This window comes from Panthera tigris, chromosome F2 (genome assembly GCF_018350195.1).
Source record: "Panthera tigris isolate Pti1 chromosome F2, P.tigris_Pti1_mat1.1, whole genome shotgun sequence".
NCBI lineage: Eukaryota > Metazoa > Chordata > Mammalia > Carnivora > Felidae > Panthera > Panthera tigris.
The window spans coordinates 2,728,326-2,755,672 of record NC_056676.1 but is presented as its reverse complement, the minus strand read 5'-3'; the positions used below and the strand labels follow the sequence as shown (position 1 = coordinate 2,755,672).

Here is a 27,347-nt window from a genome sequence, read left to right as displayed (position 1 = left end):
ACATCACAGAGGAAGACAGCAAGAGAAGTACAGGGAGACAAAGAGATTAGAAAAAAAAAAAGACAAAATGGCAGTAGAAATTCAGACTTATCAGTAATGAATGTAAATGAAAATAGGCTAAATTCTCCAGCAAAACACATACAGTGGCTGAATGAAACCCATCTACATGCTGTCTAGACACACCATCTTTAAGGACAAACATAGATTAAAAATGATGTGATGGAAAAAGACACTCCATATAAATGGAAACCAAAAGAAAGCAGGGACAGCTGTACTTATGTCAGACAAAATAGACTTTATAATTTTGTTGCTGTTGTTTATTTATGTTTGAGAGCCAGAGAGAGAGAGAGAGAGAGAGAGAGAGAGCCTGAGACACAGAATCCGAAGTAGGCTCTAGGCTCCGAGCTGTCAGCACAGAGCCCAACCTGGGACCCGAACCTACAGGCTGCAGGATCATGACCTGAGCCAAAACCAAACACTTAACCGACTGGGCCACCCAGGCATCGCAGACAAATAGACTTTAAGCCAAAACAGTAATGAGAGACCAAGAAGTTCATCATACATTGGTAAAGGAGTCAATCCATCAAGGGGATGTAACATTAGTAAATATTTATGCAACCAACATGGAAGTAACTAAATATATAAAAGAAATATTCATAGATCTGGACAGAGAAAATAGACTGTAGTACAATGATATTAGAAGACTTAACTACCCCTTTTAAACAACAGATAGTCAGAAAATCGGTAAAAATTGGACTTAAACTATACATTGGACTAGATGGACCAAATAGACATTTACAAAATATTCCATCCAACAGGAGAAGAATAGATGTTTTTCTTTTTAAAGAAAATTTTAATGTTTATTTATTTTGAGACAGAGAGAGAGAGAGAGAGAGAGAGCAAGTGGGGGAGGGGCAGAGGGAAAAAGAGAGAGAATCCCAAGCAGGCTGTGTACTGTCAGAGCAGAGTCCGTCACGGGGTTTTATCCCACAAACTGTGAGTTCATGACCTGAGCCAATATCAAAAGTGGGATGTTTGACTGAGCCACCTAGGCTCCCCAAGAATACACATTTTTCTTAAACATAAATGGAACGTTCTCCAGGTGAGATCCTATGTTAGGCCACACACACACACACACACACACACACACACACAGAGTCTAAGAAGTTTAAGTAGATTGAAGTCATATAAGAATCTTTTCCAATTACAATGGTATAAAACCAGAATCAATTGTAAAGGGAAAACTGGAAATTCAAAATTATGTGGATATTAAAAGCATGTTCTTAAACAACCGAGTCAAAGAAGAATCCAAAGAAAAAAATCAAAAAGTATCTTGAGACAAATAAATATGAAAATGCAAAGTATCAATACTTATGTAGCAAACTGAGGTTTAAAATGATAAACACCTATATTGAGGAAAAGGATCTCCAATACACAACTTATTTTTCAAGAAGTTAGAAAAAAATAAAAAATTAAGCCCAAAATTATTAAAATGAAGGAAATAACAAATATCAGAGCAGAAGTAAAGGAAATAGAGATCAGAAACAATAAAAAACAATCGGTGAAACTAAGAGCTGTTTTCTTTTTTAATTTTAGAAAAAAATTTAATATTTATTTATTTTTGAGAGAGACAGAGTGTGAATGGGGGAGGGTCAGAGAGAGGGAAACAGAATCTGAAGCAGGCTCCAGGTTTTGAGTAATCAGCACAGAGCCTAATGCAGGACTCGAACTCATGAACTGTGAGATCATGACCTGAGCCAAAGTCGGACACTTAACCAACTGAGCCACCCAGGCGTCCCAAGAGCTGTTTTTATTAAATAAACAAAATAGACAAATCTTTAGCTAGACTTACCAAGAAAAAAAAAGGGAACTTGAATAAATAAAATAAAAAATGAAAAAGGAGCTAAAAAGACTGACATCGCACAAATGGAAAGGGTAGTAAGAGACTCTTATGTGTTAATAATTGGGTGTTAACAAAATGCACAACCGAGAAGAGATGGGCAAATTCGTAGGAACGTAAAGTGTACCAAGATTGAATCATGAGGAAATAGAAAATCTGAACAGAGTAATTAATAGTAAGAAAATTGAATCAGTAATTAAAAAGTTCAAGTCCAGATGCCTTCAACTGGTGAATTCTACCAGTCATTTAAAGAAGAAAGATACCAATCCTTCTTAAACTCTTCAAAATTATAAATAAATACAAGAGTTGAGAATACTTCCAAGCACTTTTTTTTGAGGCCAAATACAAATTCCTAAGTATACTTAGGAATAAATTTAACTAGAGAGGTAAAAGATGTGTACACTGAGAAATATAGATATTGATGAAAGAGTTTGACCCAGTAATCGGAAATATATTTCACACTCATGGATTGGAAGAATTAATATTGTTAAAATATCCATATTACCCAAAGTGATATAGAGATTCAGTGGAATACCTATGAAAATTATAATGGCATATTCAACAGAAATTTTTAAGAAATTCTAAAATTTGTATGGAAACACAAAAGACCCAAATAACCAAAACAATCTTAAGAAAAAACCAAGTTGGAAGCATCACCACTCTCTCATTTAAAGCCATATTACAAAGCTATAATAATATAGTGATCAAAATAGTAAGGTATTGACATAAAAACAGGCACAGATATTAATGGAACAGAATAGAGAGTAGAGACATAAACCCACACATATATGGTTAATTAATTTATGACAAGAGAGTCAAGAATATACAATAAGAAGATGATAGTTTCTTTAATAAACTGTGCTGGGAAGACTTGTAAATGAATGAAAGTGGATCATGATCTTACTTCTTACGCAAAACAACTTCTAGATTAAACTTCTAGATTAATCTAGAACACTTTTAGATTAAAATACAAGGAGAAAGTTCCTTGACATTGATCTTAATAATGATTTTTGGGGGGCTATTTCACAGCAAAAGCAAAGGCAGAAAAAGCAAAAATAAACAGGTGGGACTACATTGAACTAAAGAGCTGCACAGCAAAAGAAACCATCAACAAAATGAAAAGACAACCTAAGGAATAGGAGAAAATATGTACAAATCATATCTGATAAGGGGTTAATGGGGAAATATAAAAGATCTTATACAACTCGATAGCAAAAAAATTAAAAAAAAAAGTCTCACCAAAAATGGACAGAGAAACTAAATGAACATCTTCCAAAGAACACATACAAATGACGAACAGGTACATGAAAAGGTGCTCAACGTCATCAGGGAAATGTAAATCATAACCCCAGTGAGGTATCACCTCACACCTATTAGAATAGCTATCATCCAAAGGACAGGAGAGACCAAGTGTTGGCGATGATGTGGAGAAGGGGGAACCCTTGTGCCCTGTTGGTGAGAATGTCAATTAGTACGGCCACTATGAAAACAGTACGGAGGCTCTCCTAAAACAATAAGAAAATTACTACATGATTCAGTAATCCCACTTTTGGGTACGTATCCAAAGAAAATGAAAGAAGGCTACGGAAAACATCTTCATCCCCATGTTTGTTGCAGTATTATTCACATCAGGCAACATATGGAAACCATCTAAACTCCAACAACAGATTGGCTAAAGAGATAGATAGATAGATAGATAGATAGATAGATGATAGATAGATAGACAGAAATATTATTCATTCAGAATTAAAGAAGGAAAATTTTCCATTTGCAACATGGTTGTACTCTTATTGAACCATACTAAGTGAAATAAGTCAGAAAGACAAATACTATATGATCTCAATTATATGTGGATTCTAAAACTTAACTCATAAAAGGACTAAAATGGAGGTTTTCAGGGGCTGGAAATTGAGGAATACTGGGAGTTATTTACAGGGAACAACCTTCCTATTACAAGATGAATAAGTTCTGGGGTTTTAATGCACAGAATGCTGATTTTACTTAACTATACTCTGTTATATACTTGAAAATTGCTAAAAGAGTAAATCTTAAATATTTTCAGCATGAAAAAGAAATGCTTATTATGTAACATGGTCATGGGGTTGGCAAACACTGTTTGTGTATCAGATGAATAGCTTGTACATCTTAAGCCCAGGCAATATCATATGTCACATATACTTCAATGAAGCTAGGAAAAAGATAATAATAATTTACAAAGGAAAGATAAATCCTTATTTGTTTACAAAAATAAAATAATTATTAATTTTAAAATGTTCATTTTGGGACGCCCGGGTGGCTGTCAGTTGAGGGACCCACTTTTGATTTTGGCTGTGGTCATGATCCCAGGGTCATGGGATGGAGTCCTGTTTTGGGCTCCATGCTGGGCTGCTTGGGATTCTCTCTCTCTCCCTCTCTCTGCCCCTCTTCTCTGCTTGTACTCTCTCTCTAAAAATAAAATTAAAATATTTTTCATTTTGCTGGAATTAGATAAAAGCAAATTTAAAAAAGTGAGCTTTTTTTTTTAAAAAAAGATAAAATTATAAGAGCTATGTAAGAAAAGTGAAGATTGTTATAGACGTTCCCTGTGCTTTTTCATTCAAAGTCTTTCCCCTTAGAATGGAATGTCTGTGAAAACTCAGGTCATATCTATTTTATTTATTTCTGAATCTTGAGAATTTTGCAAATAGTAAGGCTTTAATTAATAAAAATTAAAACCAATTAATTGAATAAGTGTTGACATGTCTACTAAATTAATATATGCTACTCAGCATCTTTTAGGCTTCACGGCAATTATCTGAAGATTCCCATTCAACAATTGTTTGCGATCACCCTTTTTAAACTGAGATAAAATTGACAAATAATTTTGTGTAAGTTTAAGGTGTACACAAATTGATTTCATACACGTCTGTTTTGCAACATGATTACCAACATATTGTTAAATAGATCGCCATCATGTCACATGATTACCAAGAATTACTGTATTAGCTCTTTTACAGTATATAACACAGTATTGTTAACTATAATCACAATGTTGTGCATTAGATCCTCAGAGCTTATTCATCTTCTAAAAGCAAGTTTGTATCTTTTTTTTTAAGTTTATTTATTTTGAGAGAGAGAGAGAGAGAGTGCTAGCAGGGGAGGGGCAGAGAGAGAGGGAGACAGAAAATCTGAAGCAGGCTCCATTCTGTCAGCACGGAGCCTGACGTGGGGTTGAACTCACGAACTGTGAGAACATGACCTGAGCTGAAATCCAGAGTCAGATGCTTGACCAGCTGAGCCAACCAGGTGCCCCTCAAGTTTGTATCTTTGGCCAATATTTCCCCAATACCCCAGTCACAAAATTTTTGGTAACTACCATTCTACTCTTTGTTTCTATCAGACTGTCTTTGCGGATTCCGCATGTAAGTGAGATAATACAGTATTTGTGTTTCTCTAATTTATATCACTTAGCATAATAACATCAAGGTCCATCTATGTTGTTGCTAATGGTATGATTTCCCTTTTTTCTCATGGCTGAATAATATTCCACCATGTGTATGTATATGAGTGTGTGTGTGTGTGTGTGTGTGTGTATACCCAAAACACTCCTTTTTGTTTCTGCTAAAGGACCGGTGAGGTTTTAATTGATTTAACAGCATGCGGAGAAGGTCAAAGACTATAAAAGGAAAATAGTATCTTCTAGGGATAACGAAGACGATGATTTGGTTGAAATAGCAGAGTAGTTCTGTGAAGTCATATCAGTCCAGATTGATAAATCAATTGAACACATATAATAGTGAGCCTTAAACTTCAGTCTCATAATTTTGAGAACATTGTGAAAACAAGGGAGGATCAAAGAAAAGCATTTTGGAGCAGAAAAGAAACTCAGCCACCCAATTCAGCAAATGAAAAGAACTCTTTCTACCACGTGATAATTTCTGTTGTAAATGCTGGAGTGAATACAAAGAGGAGCAAGAAACAGTTTCTAAATGAGAGCGTTAACACAACTTTCAGCGCCGCGAATCTATGATAAGTAGCTCTAATTGGACAACTATTCTGAGTGCCAATGCTGGAGAGATGAAACATGAGAAAGGAAGTATGCGTGACAACTATAAATGTACACAAATGGGACCTAAAGAAGAGGTGACAGTAACATTGGAGGGGCATGATAGAAAAAAGGATGTTTGAAGAAAGGCATTGTAACCTTCCGCACAATTAATCATGCGTAGTTTACAGGCTGAGCGTGAGTTTCTTATGTGCATTTCTTTTATTTTGCTTACTAGATCACAAGACTACCTGAAGGTTGGACATCGTATATTAAACATTGCCTCCCTTGAAAATGCTTACCAGAGTATCTTATGAATAGTAAGTATTGAAAAGCACTGCTTAATTCATATAAATAATATTTCAGTGCTTTGAGTTGATCAGGTTGGGATACATGTAGACTCTGAAAGAAAGTTTGTTATGAGAAGAAATATTTAGAGAACTGTTTAATTGGTGAGATTGCAGAAAGTTTTCATTTATCGAAAAAGGAAATATAAAATTTGGAGAAAAGATTATATAAATTTTATGTTTAATATCTATTTTGTTACATCAAAATCTGATTATAACTAACAGAATAATTAATTACTTCTTTCTTAATTGGCAATTTTAATTAATATTTAGTTATACCTTTAATTAAATATTTTAATTAATTCTGAGATTAAACTTAATTAATCTTTAAATAATTTAATATAATTTTTAATATTGGCACCTTTACTTGATGAGTTGTATTTGAAAGAAAGACCAAGGCTCAGTCGGTTGAACGTCTGATTTTGGCTCAGGTCATGGCCTCACGGTTCGTGAGTTTGAGCCCCACATCAGACTCTGTGCTGACAGCTCAGAACCTGGAGCCTGCTTCGGATTCTGTCTCCCTCTCTCTCTGGCCCTCCCCACTCATGCTCTGTCTCTCCCTCTCTCTCAAAAATAAATAAACATTAAAAAATTATACTGAAAGAAAGACCAAATTTCTTCCATATAACAACTTGAAAATTGTTAGTTTAAATGCCAAATGACGGTCACAATCCATTTAGTGTCTTTCAAAATATACCCAAAACAATGTTAACTCCTAAGGCAGTTTCTCTTTACTCAAGCTAGACTAGAGATATTCATAAAATTTCAGTAGTATAGGTACATAGATCAGAGTCTTTTGGGGCTTGAAGTCTTCAGATACTTATTCTTTTTTGGAGGTTGAGTTACCCCTTGGGCTTATCACAGCAGTTCTAGCCTTCTGAAGTCAGTGCCTCTATCACACACACTTTGAATTTGTACATAGAAAATGGGTGCAAAGGCGGTTGGTGAAAAGAGTTGTCAGGGACCAAGTATGAGATTTTCGTTCAAACAGATACTTAGGGAACGTGAACTAAAAGACATACATTTGTTGATCTTCATCGGATCAAATGGGTAGGAGTTGACAAAATCTCCTACATCATTTTGCTCATGGGTGAAGCCCCCAATTAATCATGCACAGAGAGGCACATACTGTGCTGATAAAAATGTGTATTGCTCCTTCTTCAGGTCTGGAAAACAGCTATTACCCCTTTCAAGTAAATGACTTTGTTGAGAGTAAGAATACACAGAGGCAGTAGATAGAAACTCTAATGGAAAATAAACCTCTTAGAGCAACCTCTCCCATCTTTAACGAGAGCTACATTTCCATTCAAACAGGTTGTCTTTAGAAAGAATAAAATTCACTCTGGAGTGAATGTGCAAAAATAAAAACAAGTAAATTTGGCTTTTACAGGGTGGCTGACAGCCTTGGGGATAAAATATGGCTTCAGCTGCCAAGACATTCAGCTGATTTCCAAATTTGACCAAGGATATTGGGGCAAACCCCTTGTCTTACATTGAAGTCGTAGGATCTCAAATGTATGCAGAGCAGACAGAATTATGGATTCAAGAGTTTTCCAAAAGTGTATAGTGAACAGCTCTATTTGTGTTTATATCTCTTAAGAGGATAAAGAAATTAAGTGCCCTCGACAGGATTTTAACCTCCAAAGATAAGCTGGTTGAGCTAATCTTCTGCTTATATATGTAACTTTTATGAAATTAAAGAGGCTATTAGCATGAAAACTAAAATTTGAATTATTTTCCCCTTTACACTCCCATACTATCCTTTTTTTTTTTTTTAGTCCCATGCTATCCTTAAACTCTCGTCTATTATGACAATTATTATACATTGATAGTGCAAAGCTCCAGAATCAGACACAGCTAGATTTAAATATATAGTCTGGAACATACAAACTCAAGATTGATGAGCTTCAGGAAGACACTTCTTTGTACTTTAATTTCTTTATATTTAAAATGTAATAATAAGAAAAAACGCTAAAAATTTTGTGTTGAGCATTAAATAAATAATACAACTTGCACCCTCAAAAAATAACATGGCTATTATTACCCAATGGGGGATGACACATTTTTTATTAATATGGAGTCAGTATAGAAATGCATAATACATTATATATATATATCTTAAACACTTGAGGTCAGTTGCATTTATTGAACAATCCTCAAAAGGTTATACTGGGACATTTTCTTACAAAGAAGAAAATGTACTGGAAATGTGTGGCATTTCATTACTTACTCTTTAATATTATGCTTTCATATTAATAAATTATCATTGGCATTTGAGTGTGAATTAGTTTTGTCGTTTCTCCTTTTTTTGTTGCTGTGAGAAAAATTATGTGTTAGAGGTGGTGCATGTGCTAAGAAGATACCAATAAAGGAGGTAGAAAGCAAAAGAAAGAAGGTGGAAATCAGACAAACAGACATTCTCAGCCTCTTCCTCTGGAGTCCTCCTAAAAGCATCCTGGGGTCCAGGAGAGCCACTGGGGCCCTGGGAGCATGGCCAGATACAGCTGGCCACAAGTACAGATGTCTGTGTACCCCTCCAAAGTGTCTAAAGTGATGCAAACTTTACATTTGCTCTTTTGATCCTTGATTACTTTAATAAAAATAACTTTTAATCATACGGCAATACATACGCTTCAACATGTTTCCCAGAGTCAGAAACCACCATTCACACTGTAGAAACTACTCAAAATGGAGACAACAGGAAGGGAAAATGGTGTACAAGACTGACTTTCGCAACTCAAACTTGCAAAGTGACAAAAAACATTACAGCAGCATCCTATGTGCAGAAATTCTGGTGTTATGAGAAAGCACAATAATTGGGATATAGGCAAATTATTTCAGTCCATCAGGTTCCATGAAGCTGTCCTTAAAAATACGTTACAGAATGTGATGGTGTTTCTAATATTACATCTATAAAGTCCAGCTCTGAGGAAGCTCCGTGGTCAAAAGAGAAAGAGGGTCACATGCCAGACGAATTTTTTAAAGTTCTTTTTAGGATTGCCTCAGCTTGTTGCCAGCCTTGTGCTGCTGGTCAGTCTGTGTATGAAAACAGAAATTATTATAACATTTTTTTTCTTTTGGAAAAAAAAAGACAATGCATACTTAAGATCTTATCAGATATTTGAATTTATTGTTTAAAATAGTCTATGAATGAGAAGTTACTTTGCATACATAAAATATATATGACCCAGGTAATAATTTTGCTTAATGAATCTATTTTCTTTAGTAACAGTAGTTGATCTAACAGTAAATACAGCCCAGCTCCTTTGTCTCTTACGGGTAAATGAGTCAATTGCATTTATCTACACACTTTTTTTGTTTAATGCTTATTTATTTTTGAAAGAGAGAGAGAGAGACAGAGCGTGAGCAGGGGAGGCGCAGAGAGAGAGGGAGACACAAAATCCGAAGCAGGCTCCAGGCTCTGAGCTGTCAGCACAGACCCCGATGCAGGGCTCAAACCCACCAGACGTGAGATAATGATCTGAGCCTAAGTCGAATGCATTCAGTGGACTGAGCCACCCAAGTGACCCTTATCTACAGTCTTCTAATGTCACTCACTTGATGGAGGTGAGGCAGTCAGACGTGGCTAGCCAATGGAAGATAAGAACCCTCCCTCCCTCTTCCTGTTCCTCCTCCCCCTCTTTTTTTGTTTATGATGCTGTTTGCTCAATATACTTGAATAGCATAAGTGTGTTAAAAGAACTCACAAGCTAACGGGGTTAAAGATGGCAGAGTCCTTCTTTTCTTAGGGTGGGATTGTGACACGCCCTGCCACAGATAATACCTCATTTTTAATCACTCCATGATTCAAATAACTGACTTTTTATGAATTCTTCCCAACTTATTCTTTTTGTAATTTTCAAAACCTAAGGTTTTTTGTTTATTTCCATAAGCTCCAAAATACATTTTCTCCAGTCCAAACCTGAAAAACATCCTCCTCACGGTAAAAAAAATTTATACTTTACTTTTTGCTTCTAATCTGCACAATTCTTCGAGGATAGAAATTTCCAATTTTTTCTGATTTATACCAGACAGCCTAAAATACGTCTCTTTTCTTCTTGTTCAGTTAACAATACTTCTGTTACTGCATTTAGTCTATATTTTATTCTAACAAGAGCAATTACCGATTACTGATATTTTTCTTGCATAAATTCTCAAATATTCTATTTTTTAGTTTTAAATCATTTCTTCTTTATGTATACCCTAAAAATTCTTCTTCTCTATATATGTATTTTATACACAGTTGGTGGGTAGAATTAAATAGGAGAATACACTTTTAGCAAAAAATATTATTTGTAATAATTTTTTTATATTTATTTATTTTTGAGAGACAGAGAGAGACCGTGCATGAGCAGGGGAGGGGCAGAGGGAGAGCAAGACACAGAATCTGAAGCAGGTTCCAGGCTCCGAGCTGTCAGCACAGAGCTCAATGCGGGGCTCAAACTGCATCCCTCAAACCGTGGGATCATGACCTGATATCTTTCTTTCCATCTATATACCATTTATTTTTTTTCCCATATATATATATATATATATATATATATATTCCACATTTTTTCATTTTCGAGAGACAGAGAAACAGAGCATGAGTAGAGGAGGGACAGAGAGAGAGGGAGACACAGAATCCGAAGCAGGTTCCAGGCTCTGAGCTGTCAGCACAGAGCCTGACGCGGGGTCTCGAACCCACAGTGAGATCATGAGCTGAGCTGAAGTCAGACGCTTAACAGACTGAGCCCCCCAGGCGCCCCAGTTCTAATAATGTTTAAGCAACTTATTATCAATCTTGATTCCCTGATCCAAATTATTGTGTCAAGTATGTTACCCAAGCCATAGTAATTTACATATTTGCCCCGGTAAGAAATGATGCACCGGAGGTCGGCCAAGTTTCTATTTGTCTATGTTGTTTCCAGAATTCAAATTCCAGATTAAATATGCTTTCAATTGTAGAGTTAGGGGTAATATGGAGTTTACACAGAAATGAAAATGCTTGGTCTGGAGGTCGGTAGCCCCCAGTCTAACTTACCCGTGTCCACTCAATGGCACAGAAACCGGCCAGAGCTCTGAAATGATGATTGCTGCTACCTCAGCTCTTACGACTGCTTTTATGTGTATTACCACTAAATACTACTAACTGCTTAGTAAATTAAGGGATTGTTTATTTTTGAGCACTATTCATTCTTAAAGAAAAATAAATGCTTTATTGATTATGCATTGAACTTTTAAGTCATTCTTCTGAAAGAAATTAGAATACTAGAAATTTTAAAGGTGTTCACAGTAATTAAATGTTAACGTTGTTTTGATTTTCTATGGTTTATTAAGATTTCTGTTTTTAAGTTTACTGTTGCGTAGCTTTTGTTTCTTGAATTACGTAATTACTGACAGCATGTTATTTCTCTTAGGTTTAAAATGCATTAAAGCATTTGTATGTCTTTATCGATATTCTGTTTCCAATACAAACTGAATATATTCTACATAGGTACAAAGAAATCAACATGAGAATAAAGCCAGTTTCCTCCAGTCACCGGAGTGATGTAAATGACTTTCCTTCTGTCTTTCTGAGTAACTTTACAGAAGCACTTTGGCAATAGTAAGGAAGATGGTTGTACATGTTATGAAGTCTTTGGTGTCTAGAATTATGTAAACTGATGTATGTGATGATACTCTGATGTTGTCCCTCCATAGTCTAGCCTTCTGCCAGTGCAGAACATTTATTTGGCCAAACTGAAATGTATTTCTCGGAAGACAGAGAAAATTCTGGGCTTATACAGAACATCTCTAGGGACAGAACTGAAAATATTTCCAACCTATCTTGCCATAACTTTGGTTGTGGCCAGTTATAGATCCAATTGCTGGGATCCAATAATGGCTTTTTACTTAGAAAATGGTTCTTTATTCCCATTTCCTAATATCTCATCCGTTCCAACTGCTTCTTAGATTTTCATATCTTATCCTTATATATTTGCAATGCCTCGTTTAAAATTAGTTTTGTTTTCAAACTTCACATAAACTAGTTTATAAATGTATCCTCACATATGATGTTATGTATAATACTGAAAATTGATAATTATATTCAGGTTCACCAGGCTAATATCGGCAAATTTTACAACTATAATTTTTGAAAAGCCTGTTCTAAACCCACCTAGCACGGTATGCAAATACATTTCTTCCACTGTGGGAGACAGCATATCCATGGTCCACTAGGGCTAGAAGAAGATATTTATGATACAAATAGACAACAGAAGTCTCATACATAGACTATGATTTATTTACAAGAAATTCTGCAAAGTAGTTAGAAAAACAGGATATTCACTTAAAAATGGCAGAAAAAGCTTGATTAGGAACTTCAAAAACAGCACATTAAATTGTTTATTTAAAAAAGGTATTCAATGTTATTACACATTGGAGAAAGCATATAAAAGCCTTACTGATTTCCTAGTATGAACCTAGAAGAATGGGCAAAACAAAAAGAGCAAAGTATACTTTGCTTGTGGAAGACTCACTGTAAGAAAACCAACAGTTATGATTCAATTAATATGCTCAACAAAAATACATACGTATATACATCAGAAATATGCATAATAATTATTGTTGAATTGTTGGTAAAAACCCAAGTGCAGAGACGATGCAAAGGTCAACATCGGAGTAGAATGCCTACATATACGGCCTTATAGAACTGTGGTTCTTAACATACATGGGGATACTCTGCCTGTGCCTCTGTGGAAGTGCAAACCCTCCCCTTATATGCATCGAAATGGGAGACACTCAGGAACACAATACTGAATGAAAGAAGGCAGACGCAAAAGGATATACATTGATAATTCCATTTAATGTAACTTCAAAATAAGCACAATCAACATAAGGGGCTGCAAGTCAGAGGGGAAAGTGTTCTCCTTGAGAAGTGAGGGGCTGAACATTGGGAGGGAGCATGATTTGAGATTCTGGGCAGTGGCCAATATTCCACCTGGCTTCACAGGTGGAAATTATTCCTTGGTGATAATTATTCATTGAGCTGGACATTTACATTTTGTGCACTTTTCTGCGTCATATTATAGTTTAATTTAATAAAGCCAAAACCCAACATTTATTTTTGCAATACAGCTGTGGATTTTCTTGAATCTCAATTTACATACAGCCAAACTTCTTACCTGAAATGTTTTCAATGGCAGTTTTCTTTCCCGACTCATCTCTTTTTTCAGACCTTCAGAACCTATCTCTAAATTATTATGAAGACCGAAATATAATTAAAATAATACTCTAAACATTTCTGTACAGCAAGAGGAAACAAATATACATTCCATAAGTAACGATGTTTCCTAAACTCCTTCCACACTTCCTTATCATAATGTTTCAATGTGATATTTTCATTTTCCTAAATTGCTGCACATGTCAGAGATATTATCTTCTCGTAAAGTGTGGATTTATTTCCAAGTGCTTTGTAAAATTTATGAGGAAATATAGTTCAATTTTATGAGGAGGCTCATAGAACTCTCTGCCTGAATACCACTTCTTAAGACAGTAATTAACTTGCATTGACAGCATGAACCTATCAAGATTACTGACATTTAGAATAAAAGTATCTGTACATTCACTTACACTCAGCCAGGACCTTTAAAGATACCTGCTTATCTAAGAATAATTGAATGACACGAACAGCAGTAATTTTGTTTCACATACTTACAGATTCTTCATCATTAGGCTAAATAAGCTTCCCAAGAAGTTGAGGAGAAATTACTGACTTAATATGTAAGCTTTTAGGGAGGGGGAAGATATTGTATTTTTTGTATTTAGTATGTAATGGATACTCAAGAGTATCCATTATTTATTATTTTTATTATTTTTGTATTAAAATTTATTTATTTATTTTTGAGAGAAAGAGAGAGAGAGAGCAGAGAGGGGAAGAGAAAGAGGAAGACAGAGAGAATCCCAAGAAGGCTCCGCACTGTCAGCAGGGAGCCCCACGCAGGGCTCATGCCCTGAGTCCAAATTAAGAGTCAGACACTTAAACAACTGAGCCACCCAGGTGCCCTCAAAATGTTTTTAAAGACAACATAGCCTCCATGTTGTCCTTCAATAACCCTGTTTATTTTATATTTCTAATTCCTATTAGCCCTTTTCTTCTTATTATGACATTTACATCTGGAATGCTTTAGATGGTGGTGTTTAAGAGAAACCAATTGGAGAACCAGTTTTATAGCATCTAAAAATACAATGACATCTCCGTATTTCATAGGTAGCTTACTCTTTTGTTCTCATCAAATTCTGTTGACTGACATAAAATGCCTTTCAAATATTTTCTAACATGAAGATTGGGGAAAAGAAAGCAGAGTGTTCATGAGTCTCCATCCCGGTTCCAGTATGGATGGTTTGCTAAATGATCCAAAGAGAAGACGGTGGCCTTCTCTTTTACTAGAGCAAGTAAAGGCTTGGGTCCAGCTGTGGAAACAGGGCGGGAAGGTCACTTCCTCGCACATCCCCATCCTTTCTCTTTTCTGATGCCTTTCTGGTACCACTATTGGATCCAATGTTTTAATTATTGTTTAATCAAGACTAGCCTTAGATGAGCCTGGGCCTGGGCCTGGGTTGGCAGGGTGGGTAATGTGATTGGGACACCTCATGCTTAGAATATTCTGGGCTCCCCTAGCAGCTTAACAAGCACTAACCAGTTTCTCTAGAACAGTTGTCAGTGACAGGAATATAAAAAATACTCTTGCAAAAGACAAACCAGAACAACTGACAAGATCCCATATTATTCTCATAGATGACTGAGACCAAGAACCTCTCGCCATGTTAGCTGGGCTTTGTGGGTCTCCAAAACTTTTCCATGTTGCAGGATTTTGTTGCGTCTCTGCTCTGAGGAGTCACACATAATATCTCACTGACTGTTTACCTGCAGTAAAGTAACGTACACCCTTTGCTGTGCGTCTATAGTATTATGGTCACATTTGTAAAAATCCAGGGTTTAGCCAGGAGACAATTTTTAATACATTATACAATGTTTCCCATGTAGATCCTGTTTATTTATATATATTAATCAGATGATATACATAAGGTATCAGAGGCTTGAATATTAATTAAATTTCCAAGTATACTATGTATAATTTTGATCAGAGCTTTGATCAAGGTTGTATTCCTAAAGGTTGTATTCATAAAGATGTACTCTATGTTATAAACTTTTAGATTTTGTCATATAAAGAAGCTAGGAATGTTAGGATTAACTTTTGGATTAAATCTTATATTCAAATTGGGTAAAACTTCACAACTTTACAATACTAGGGCATTTTTCTTCAGCAATTAAAATAAGAATGCTGAGAATACATGAATTGTCCATTAACTAATATTCTAAGTGATTGCTATAAATTTGAAAGATATTGGGAACCCCCATATGACAACCCTGGTCCAAGAAACTAAATAAATCATACAGGGCTTTCCAAAATTGTTTTTCGTCAGGTGTTTCCAAGGAAGCCCAGCGGAAGGGAATCTGCATTCACCTTGTACTTGGGCCCTCATCTGGCTCTTCTGAGTGGGTTTGTTGTGCCTGTTTTTCTGAAGGAACTCTGTTCTTTCCTAGGCAAGTCAAGTGGCTGCACCATATGGTCCGTCGTGAACAAGTTTGCTTCTCCTGAATATCAGAAGAAAAACATGACCTGCTGTTGTCACAAGGAAGGATTTCACCTGACACTTCCTGTCTGGATGCCTTACATGCTCAATTTTTTTAAATCTACTTATTTATTTTTTAATTTACATCCAAGTTAGTTAGCACCTAGTGCTATAACGATTTCAGGAGTAGATTCCAGTGATTCATCCCCTATGTGTGACACCCAGCGCTCATCCCAACAAGTGTCCTCTCTGACACCCCTTACCCATTTAGCCCACCCCCCCAACAACCCCTCCAGCAACCCTGTTTGTTCTCTGTATTTAAGAGTCTCTTCTGTTTTGTTCCCTTCCTTGTTTTTATATTATTTTTGCTTCCCTTCCCTTGTGTTCATCTGTTTTGTATCTTAAATTCCTCATATGAATGAAGTCACGTGATATTTGTCTTTCTTTGACTATGCTAAGTTTGCTTAGCATAATACCCTCCAGTTCTATCCACGTAGTTGCAAATGGCAAGATTTCATTACTTTTGATTGCTGAGTAATACTCCTATGTGTGTGAAATGCGTCTTCTTTATCCATCCATTGATGGACATTTGGGATCTTTCCATACTTTGGCTAATGTCAATAGTGCTGCTATAAACATGGGGGTGCATGTGCCCCTTCAAAACAGCATACCTGTATCCCTTGGTAAATACTTAGTAGTGCAAATTCTGGGTCATAAGGTAGTTCTATTTTTAATTTTTTGAGGAACCTCCATACTGGTTCCCAGAGTGGCTGCCCCAGTTTGCATTCCCACCAGCAGTGCAAAAGAGATCCTCTTTCTCCACATCCTTGCCAACATCTGTTGTTGCCTGAATTGTTAATGTTAGCCATTCTGACAGGTGTAAGGTGGTATTTAACTGTGGTTTTGATTTGTATTTCCCTGATGATGAGTGATGTTGAGCAGTTTTTCATGTGTCGGTTGGCCATCTGGATGTCTTTGGAGAAGTGTCTATTCATGTCTTTTGCCCGTTTCTTCACTGGATTATTTGTTTTTCGGGTGTTGAGTGTGATAAGTTCTTTGTACATTTTGGATACTAACCCTTTATTTGATATGCCATTTGTAAACATCATCTCTCATTCTGTGGGTTGCCTTTTAGTTTCACTGATTGTTTCCATAGCTGTGCAGAAGCTTTTTATTTTGATGACGCCCCTAATTCATTTTTGCTTTAGTTTCCCTTGCCTCCAGAGACATGTTCAGTAAGAAATTACTGTGGCTGAGGTCAAAGAGGTTTCTGCCTGCTTTCTCCTCTAGGATTTTGATGGCTTCCTGTCTTATGTTTAGGTCTTTCATCCATTTTGAGTTTATGTTTGTATCTGGTGTAAGAAAGTGGTCCAGGTTTATTTTTCTGCATTTCGCTGTCCAATTTTTGCAGCACCGTTTGCTGAAGAGACTGTCTTTATTCCATTGGATGTTCGTCCCACTTTGTCAAAGGTAAGTTTGCCATATGATAGTGGGTCCGTTTCTGGTTTCTCTATTCTCTTCCATTGATCTGAGTATCTGTTTTTGTGCCAGTACAATAGTGTCTTGATGATTACAGCTTTGTAATACAGCTTGAAGTCTGGGATTTATGATGCTTCCAGCTTTGGTTTTCTTTTTGAGGATTGTTTTGGCCATTCAGGGTCTTCTATGGTTCCATACAAATTTTAGGATTGTTTATTCTAGCTCCCTGAAGAATTCTGGTGTTATTTTGATAGGGATTGCATTGAATATGTAGATTGTTTTGGGTAGTATCACCATTTTAACAATATTTGTTTTTGGAATTCAGGAGAATGGAATATTTTGCCTTTTTTTGTCTTCTTCAATTTCTATCATAAGCTTTCTATAGTTTTCAGTGTATAGATTTTTCACCTCTTTAATTAAGTTTATTCCTAGGTATTTTACGGTTTTTGTTGCAATTGTAAATGGGATTGACTCCTTGATTTCTCTTTCTGTTGCTTCATTATTGGTGTATAGGGATGCAACTGATTTCTGTCCTTTGATTTTATATCTTGCGACTTTGCTGAATTCATGGATCAGTTCTAGCTGGTTTTTGGTGGAATCTTTTGGGTTTTCCATATAGAGTATCATGTCATCTGCGAAGAGTGAAAGTTGGACTTCTTCCTTGCCAATTTGGATGCCTTTTATTCCTTTGTGTTCTCTGACTACTGAGGCTAAGACTCCAATGCTATGTCAAATAACAGTGGTGAGAGTGGACATCCCTGTCGTGTTCCTGACCTTTCGGGAAAAATCTCAGTTTTTCTCCATTGAGGCTGATATTAGTGGTAGGTCTTTCATATATGGTTTTTACGATCTTGAGGTACTATCCTTCTGTCCCTACATTCTTGACAGTTCTTATCAAGAAAGGATGCTGTATTTTGTCAAATGCTTTCTCTAAATGTGTTGAAGGGATCATGTGGTTCTTATCCTTTCTTTTGTTGATGTGATGTATCACATTGATTGTTTTGTGGATATTGAACCACTCTGCATCCCAGGTATAAATCCCACTTGGTCATGGTGAGTAATTCTGTTAATGTATTATTGGATCCAGTTGGCTAGTATCTTGTTGAGGATTTTTGCATCCATGTTCATCAACAAAATTGTTCTATAGTTCTCCTTTTTAGTGGGGTCTTTGGTTTTGGAATCAAGGTAATGCTGCCTTCTTAGAATGATTCTTGAAGTTTTCCTTCCATTTCTATTTTTTGGAATGGCTTCAAAAGCTGTTCTTCTTTAAATATTTGGTGTAATTCCCCATGGAAAGCCATCTGGACCTGGTATCTTGTTTTTTTTTGGGAGATTTTGATTACTGATTCGATTTCTTTACTGGTTATGGGTTTGTCCAAATTTTCTGTTTTTCCTGCTTCAGTTTTGGTAGTTTATATGTTTCTAAGAATTTTCCCATTTCTCCCATATTGACAATTTTATTGGCATATAATTACTCATAATATTCTTTTATTATTGTTTTTATTTCTGCTGTGTTGGTTGTGATCTCTTCTCTTTCATTCTTGATTTTATTTATTTGGGTCCTTTCCTTTTTCTTTTTGATCAAACTGGCTAGGGGTTTATCGATTTTGTTAATTCTTTCAAAGAACAAGTACCTGGTTTCATTGATCTGTTCTACTGTTTTGTTTTGTTTTGTTTGGTTTGGTTTGGTTTGGTCTTGATATCATTGATTTCTGCTCTAATCTTTATTATTTCCTGTCTTCTGCTGGTTTGGGGTTTTATTTGCTGTTCTTTTTCCAGCTCTTTAAGGTGTAAGTTTAATTTGTGTATCTGAGATCTTTCTTCCTTCTTTAGGAAGACCTGGATTGCTCTTATTACCGCCTTTGCTGCGTCCCAGAGGTTTTGAGTTATGGTCATTTTTGTTGGCTTCCATGTCCTTTTTAATTTCATCTTTAACTTCTTGGTTAACCCATTCATTCTTCAGTAGGATGTTCTTTAGTCTCCAAGTACTTGTTATCTTTCCAAATTTTTTCATGTGGTTGATTTCAAGTTTCATAGCGTAGTAGGACCTCAATCTATTTTTACTTGTTTAGGGCTGATTTGTTTCCCAGTATGTGATCTATTGTGGAGAATGTTCCATGTGCACTTGGGAAAAATGTATATTCTGCTGCTTTAGGATGAAATGTTCTGAATATATCTGTCAAGTCCATCCAGTCAAGAGGGTCATTCAAAGCCATTGTTTCCTTGTTGATTTTCTGTTTAAATGATCCATCCATTGTTGTAAGTGGGGTGGTGAAATCCCCTGCTATTATGGTATTATTATCAATGAGTTTCTGTATCTTTGTGATTGGTTTACATATTTGGGTGCCTCATGTTTGGAGCGTAAATGTTTACAGTTGTTAGATACTCTTGGTGGATAGACCCTTTAGTTATGATATAATGTGTTTCTTCATGTTTTGTTACAGTTTTTATTTTAAAATCTAGCTTTAAAATAAAACTATTTTGTCTGGTATAAGTATGGCCACTCTGGGTTTTTTTGTTGTAGTTGTAGTTGTTGTTGTTTGATAACTATTAGCATGATAGATGGTTCTCCATCCCCTTCCTTTCAATCTGAAAGCGTTTTTAGGTCTAAAATGGGTCTCTTGTAAACAGCATATAGATGGATCTTGTTTTCTTATCCATTCTCTTACCCTATGTCTTTTTATTGAAACAATTAGTCTATTGAGTGAATACTGAAATATCTGAATTTATTGACATTATGTTGCCTGTAGAGTTGGAGTTTCTCATGGTGTTCTCTGGTCCTTTCTAGTCTTTGTTGCTTTTGGTCTTTTTGGTGTTTTGTTTTGTTTTATTTTGTTTTGTTTTTGTCTTTTCTCCCCTCAGAGAGTCCCCCTTAACATTTTTTTTTTTGTGAGGCTGGTTTAGTTTTTGTTTGTCTGGGAAACTTTCCATCTCTCCTTCTATTTTGAATGACAGTCTTGCTGGATAAAGAATTCTTGGCTGCATATTTTTCTGATTCAGCACATTGAATATATTCTGCCACTCTTTTCTGGCCTTTCAAGTTCTGTGGATAGGTCTGCTGTGAACTTGATATTTCTTCCCTTGTAGGTTAAGGGCTTTTTTCCCTTGCTGCTTTCATGATTCTTTCCTTGCCTGAGTATTTTGCGAATTTGACTATGATATGCCTTGTTGATGGCCAATTTTTGTTAAATCTAATGGGAGTTCTCTGTACTTCCTGGATTTTGATATCTGTGTCTTTCCCCAGGTTAGGAAAGTTTTCCACTATGATTTGCTCACATAAACCTTCTATCCCTTTTTCTCTGTCTTCTGGAACCCTATGATTTGGATGTTTTTCCCCCTTTTTAATGAGTCACTGAGTTCTCTAGTTCTTATATTGTACTCTTTTGCCTTAGTCTCCTTCTTTTTTTCTGCTTCATTATTCTCCATAATTTTGTCCTCTATATCGCTGATTCTCTGCTCTGCCCCATCCATCCTTGCTGCCATGGCATCTATTTGAGATTGAAGCTCAGTTATAGCATTTTAAATTTCATCCTGACTAGCTTTTACTTCTTTATCTCCACAGAAAGGGATTCTAATCTATATTAAACCCCAGCTAGTATTCTTATTATCATAATTCTAAATTCTGGCTCAAACATCTTGCTTTTATCTGTGTTGATTAAGTCCCTGGATGTCATTTATTCCTATTTTTTCTTTTGGGGTGAATCCTTTGTTTTGTCACTTTGAAGGAAGAAAAGGAATTAATAAAGTAAAAAATATAAAAATTAAAAACTTAAAAACAATAGAAAAAATCAAATTAAGGGTTCTAGCTTCTAGATGTGTTTTGGTCTGGTTGTTGGAAGAAGCTTGATAGAATAGAGAAAAAAGTGAAAGAAAAAAAGGGAAACTTTTGCAAATTTGAAAAAACAAATACCATAAAATAGAATAAAATGAAACTATGAAAGTAAAATAGAATTTAAAACATTTACAAAAAAGTGAAAAAAATAAAGTAGAAAAAATAAAGAAAACTCTTTCTTATAAAAACAGAAAATAAGGGGGCACCTGGGTGGCTCAGTCAGTTAAGCGTCCGACTTCAGCTCAGGTCATGATCTCACGGTTCATGGGTTCGAGCCCTACATCGGGATATGTGCTGACAGCTCAGAGCCTGACCCTGCTTCAGATTCTGAGTCTCTATCTCTCTCTGTTCCTCCTCTGCTTGCTCTCTCTCAAAAGTAAATAAACATTAAAAAATTAAAAAAAAACGGAAAATAAAAATATTTTTTTTTCTTTCTGTATTCAAGAATAAGAAAAAAAAGGAAAAGGAAAAATATCAATAGATGGATAAACTAACAGAATGAAATCCTACTGAAATTACATCCAGTTTCCCCTAAAAGTCAATCTGTGAAGCACTTTATAGTCTGTAAACTAAGCAGGGGGAGAGACTTGTGGTGTTCCTCAAGAGTGCAGTTGGCCCAGTTGGGTGGGGCTTAGTGTAATGGTTCCATTCTCCACTAGATGGCACTGCTTAGCTTACTGGGGTGGATTGTTCTGGTGTGTGTAGGCACGTATGCACATGTGCAGGAGGGGTGAAAATGGCATCACACGGCTACCCAGTCTCTAGTTTCAGAACTCTGTGCTCTCCCCCACTGGTATCCAAGCACCCCTCCTTTGTCTCAGTCTTCTGCCCACTCCCTGCTTCTACACAGTCTGTGACCAAGCCATCAGGCTGAGAGGCAGCACCTCCCTCCTGAGTTTTATTTCAGATGGGCTCTTTCTTTTTTTTAAAATTTTTTTAACGTTTATTTATTTTTGAGACAGAGAGAGACAGAGCATGAACGGGGGAGGGGCAGAGAGAGAGGGAGACACAGAATCTGAAACAGACTCCAGGCTCCGAGCTGTCAGCACAGAGCCCAATGCGGGGCTCGAACTCACAGACCGCGAGATCATGACCTGAGCCGAAGTCGGCCGCCCAACCGACTGAGCCACCCAGGCGCCCCCAGATGGGCTCTTTCACAAGCCCTCACTTCTGAGGGACTGGGGCTTTGACCTGCTCATACCCTCTGGGGAATGGTCACACTGAACAATGCCCAGATGCCAGCCCACCCCAGAAAAAGTTTGTGTGATCATGTAGCAGCTGCATTTCAGGGATTATGGTAACTCACAACACACATCTGACACCAGGCTTGACTCTTAATGTCCTTGTTCCAACACCAGCAAATGTGGTTGTTCTCTGGAGTCTGCTGGGACTTCGCCTACTGAGTTCTGTGGTTTAAATTGGGCAGATTGCTGTGTTATCCTCAAATCAGTTTTCTAGGTGTGCAAGATGATTTGGTGTTGATCTGGCTCCATTTCAGGGAGGAGAGATGCAAAAAACTTTCCATGGTCCCTTCCCACTTTTTATATTTTTAAATAAAGAGCTATATTCTTCGTGGAACTAATTACATTTAGAGGAAAGCATATAACATTTATATTCATACATACCCTACTCTTTGTGCATAATACTCAATGAATATGAAAATATTTCAGACAGAACATACTCGTATCATGGCAGAAATCTAGGCATTTATCTCTCATTTGGGAAATATTATGCACAGGCAAACACAATATTTTCCATAATTATATTGTTTCCCAGGCAATGAGACAAGGAAAAACACTGTGTATGTAATGAATACACCAGCAATTTTTAGTACTAAGGAAAGAATTCATATATAATAGTGAGATTTATGTCCATTGTGAAATATAACAGAAAGGAAGTGTTTTGGTCAAGACTATTCTAAAGATAATCTGGCTCATTGACTTTTCTTACAATATGTGTTCATAATAACAATATATCATTTATTGTTATTATAAATTAATGAGGCTCTGTTAAGAAAAAAAAAACTACTCAGTAATTTGATGACAAACAAATAAGAAGTAGACTAAATAAAACAGGGACACATATACAGGTATGTTTCATTAAAAAAAACAACTCAGTAGAAAGACAAAATGAAAATAGGATTACTCCAGTGTATTCAGAGAATGCAATGTGGTCTGATAATGGGATAACATTAAATAAAAAAAATTAGAATAGTAAAAAAGGTATGTTAATAGCCAAAATGCTAGTATAAATTGTAAGTGATTGGTAACATGGACTTTATGTCTTAGGGCTTATTAAGAAAGTGAGAGCAAACTAAAAAGTCTAAGTCTTGCTTTTCAGCACAGTATGGGAGGAAGTTTGGCCCTGCACTACAATTCTGGGGTGAATACCCAGGGGGTTTGACAAGGAGTCTTAACCTTGCTGATCAGAACACTTTCCCCATGTCGTGCAAGCTGATGGAATTATTATACTTCCTTTCCCTTTATTGCCAGTCATGTGATGCTTCACTCTGTGCATGTGGGACTCAGTATTACCCCAAACACGTTAGGGGTCCTTTATGCAGATTTTTGAGCTTGTTTGCAGGGTCCCTTCCTCTTTATAACTCCAGCACCCAAATCCCATCTACCTGTTCCTCCCCTGACTCCTTCCCTAACAGTCCTGGACTCAGAGAGGCCTTGCCACTCTGCTTGGGGTTGCCCCTGAATCTTCCTGCTCTGTCCCATGGTCCAGAGCAGCCTCTGAGAGTAAGCACTGTTGTGGGTTCCCTCTCTTTCTCTTACTTATAGCTCACAGTCGTGTGTGTGTGTGTGTGTGTGTGTGTGTGTGTGTCTGGTCTGATATGTGGAAAAAGTTTGAATGTGTATTTCACCCAGTGTTTTCGTTGTTTACAGTGGGAAGAAAGATAATGCCATCATATCTAGGACCACCCCATTAAAAATGAGAAAATCCAAACTGGAAGCATCTATCTGTTTTTTAAATTTATTTTTGTAGAAGTGTCTATTAATGTAACATTAGGTATGTCTGACAAAATGGATTAAAAGTTTCATACCGTCTATAGTTGTTGTTTGTTTATTTTGCTCTGATCAAAGTAAAATAACTAAATCAGCTTTAGTAACTTCATGTAGTGTCAGTGTATGTTGTTAGCACTTCAACCCTTCAGGAAACCTCTACCGATAACTTGGAAACAATTTTGTCTCCTAAAAATTACATTTCAAACATAAAAGCATTGTGGTAATTGTTGGGCAATGTCATCGAAGAGAGGTGATTGATCTTTGGGCTGCCCCCGGGGAACTCAGAGGTTCTCCACCCCTTCCCCTGTCCTTGCAATGTGGGTTCCACTTGCCTTTCCCTCTCTCAGAAGCTGCTCTGGGACAGAGCCTTGAGATATTGAACACACCTGCATGGTGTACCTGACTAAAACTAAGGCCTCTTTATAAACCTGAGATGCTGAGGGCAAGTGTGGGGATCTATTTATCTAGCTGCCCCCCAAGGCAAGCATGATGTGTAAGTTTTCTTGGTTTATTAAAACTTCCACCTATGAACCTGGAGCGGCTGCTTCTTTACTCAGCCTCTACCTGCCTTGTCCTTATGTTGGCTGGTTTGAGATTACACCAAAGAAGCTTCTGAAAGGGTTGCAAACTGACACTAGTATGTCAAAATTATAGAATAAATTTCTGGCCTGATAATCTTTATATATTCTGGTTAAGATTACTGTAATTACGCTGGCCTGATAATCTTTACGTATTCTGATTAAGATTATTGACCTTTCCAAAGAAAGAACAAGATATTCTGAAGGGGGACTGATTATTTGTAAAAAAAAAAAAAAAAAAAAAAAAAAAAAAAAAAAAAAAAAAAAAGAAAATCAAAATAAAAGGTAAGAAATTTAGAAAAAATAAAGAAAGAAAGGAAGAAAGTAAAGAAAAAGAGAAAGAAAGGAAGGAAAAAGAAAGAAAGGAAGTAAGGGAGGAAGAAAAGAAGAAAGAAAAAGTATATGTAATCACGAAGGCAAAATGCACACTTTTTCAGGGCAGGGAAAACTCTGCTGACTAGCTTCTTATGGGATAGACCATGTTTCCTGTAATTACTGATGTACCAGATTATTTTATCTGAAAACATGAAATGATCCAGTCTGTCAGTCAAGTTTGTTACTGGTTTCTTTCACAAAACTTTACAATCATGATTTAGCTTCCCATACATGTCTATGTGCATGAGACAACCATATGTGTGCTCTTCCCAGAACCACTTGGCTTCCTTTTGAGCATTTTGTGCACCCCCAAAGCTTCTGTGAGAGTTTGCTCCCAGCAGCAAGTACCTGTAACTCGTTCTTTCTGGAACGCTACCCAAGGGGAATGGGAGGCTTCATCAGCTGTGTGAATGGAGAACAAAATTACTTGGGAATTTGCATCTTTATAGGCATGAGGCTTAACTGGTAAGTGACAGGTTGCAATAACAGGTGCCCCAGATGCCTTATTCCTGGGCGGGACAATTCGGAGGTTGGGCACACTCCAAATTTCCTGCGAGTCTCTGACAGAGTACCAGTAGTCTCCCCACTTCTCTGTCCCATTTCCTCCTTGACTCATTTCTTCTGGGAAACTTTTGTAATCATAGATTATTATCTCTGGGTCCACGTCTGAGGAACTCAAGCTAACATATCCCTCTCTTTAGAGAGAGAGAGAAAAAAAGGACTATACCATAGTGAGACTTTGAGTCCATGCTATGTAAAACATCCATGTGAAATCAATAAATAGACATGTAGGTTTACTGTACCAGATTTACAAATTAGATTAAAATTAGTCCTAACCTGAAATATTTTCTAAATTTAGGTTCATAAGCCTCAAAACTATATAAAGGCAAGATCCTGGATAATGATATATTCACAAGGGGAATAAATCCTTATGGGTGTTTTGGAGAAAATTCCCCGATCTAAGGATCTCTCTAAACCTTTTTGATTCTGTATAAGCCTTTTTTGTTCTTTGATTTTCTAAAGAACGTTATTCTTTGGGTTTATATTCTACAAACTTTAGAGGAGTAAACTGCTACATGTCTATAGAAAACTCAATATAATCTATCTGTTCAATAAGATCAAGGGAAATTATGCCTGTATTACATATTACATTGCAGCAGTGGTTTGCATATTATCAAAGTAGATCCCATGTGTGTAAATCACCACAAATATCTTCATCATCACCATCATCATCATTATCATCATCCGTCTGTATTTTTATCATAATTGGTCAAATCAAACATTATGGGAAATAGCAAATAAGAAAAACCTAAATATAGCTAATCAGTATTTGTATATATTATTTAAGTGTATTAATATTTAGAATTTTTTATACTTTCTGTGAAGAGTCAAATTCTGATATTTTCATTTTGGGTCTAACATCCAAGGTACTATCCCATCAGTTCCACAGAGTGGTCCCTAAATCCTGGGGCCCATTTCAGTAATTTCTATCATATGATTTTGGAACATTCAGTCAATTAGTAGCCTAGAAGACTCAAAAGAATATTTTGAAATCTATTGATTCTCTCTCATCATATATTTATAAATGCCTTCTAATTTCTAATTGGCCAGTGCTTGTTATCCCCATAGAAAATGTCGCTGGCAGAACATTAACCTTCCTTTACTCACTCAACAAATACTGACTGAATGTCCATTATGTGTCAGACATTACACAATGGGCTGTGGCAAACAAAGAAACACACACACACACACACACACACACACACACACACAATAAAAGTAAAAAAGAACAGGCAGAACTTGTCCTCAAATAGCTCGTGATCCTATAAAGGAAACAAAAATGTGAAACCAAAAGGCAATAAGATAAATGCTATGGCAGTGCTAGGGAGAAAATAATTTTCATCTCCACTTTGGTATTTCAACTTTATGTCACCCAATAGGTCTGTTTAGGGAGCCATTAGAAATCCTTCTTCAATGTTCTCATTTTGACAGAGCATATTCTGATCACATTGTCACATTCTTCATGTTCCCAGATGTCCTGCTTAACTTTATTGTCCTGATTTTTAAGGATCTCGTATCGTTCCTGAAGGGGCTCTAAAGATTCTCCATTTTGTGACAGACTGCAGCTAAAAGAACCGTGATATAAAGGCCATAAGATTCATTAATATGCAGATGCTACAAATAAGCTTCACATTTGTAATAAA

The 27,347-nt window shown here is 36.3% G+C and overlaps 1 pseudogene; it reads right to left on the bottom strand.

Annotated features, from left to right (window-relative positions):
- Nucleotides 1–25,759, bottom strand: part of LOC102963663 — a 41,767-nt pseudogene extending 16,008 nt beyond the window's left edge.
- Between the last annotated feature and the right edge of the window lie 1,588 nt (nucleotides 25,760–27,347).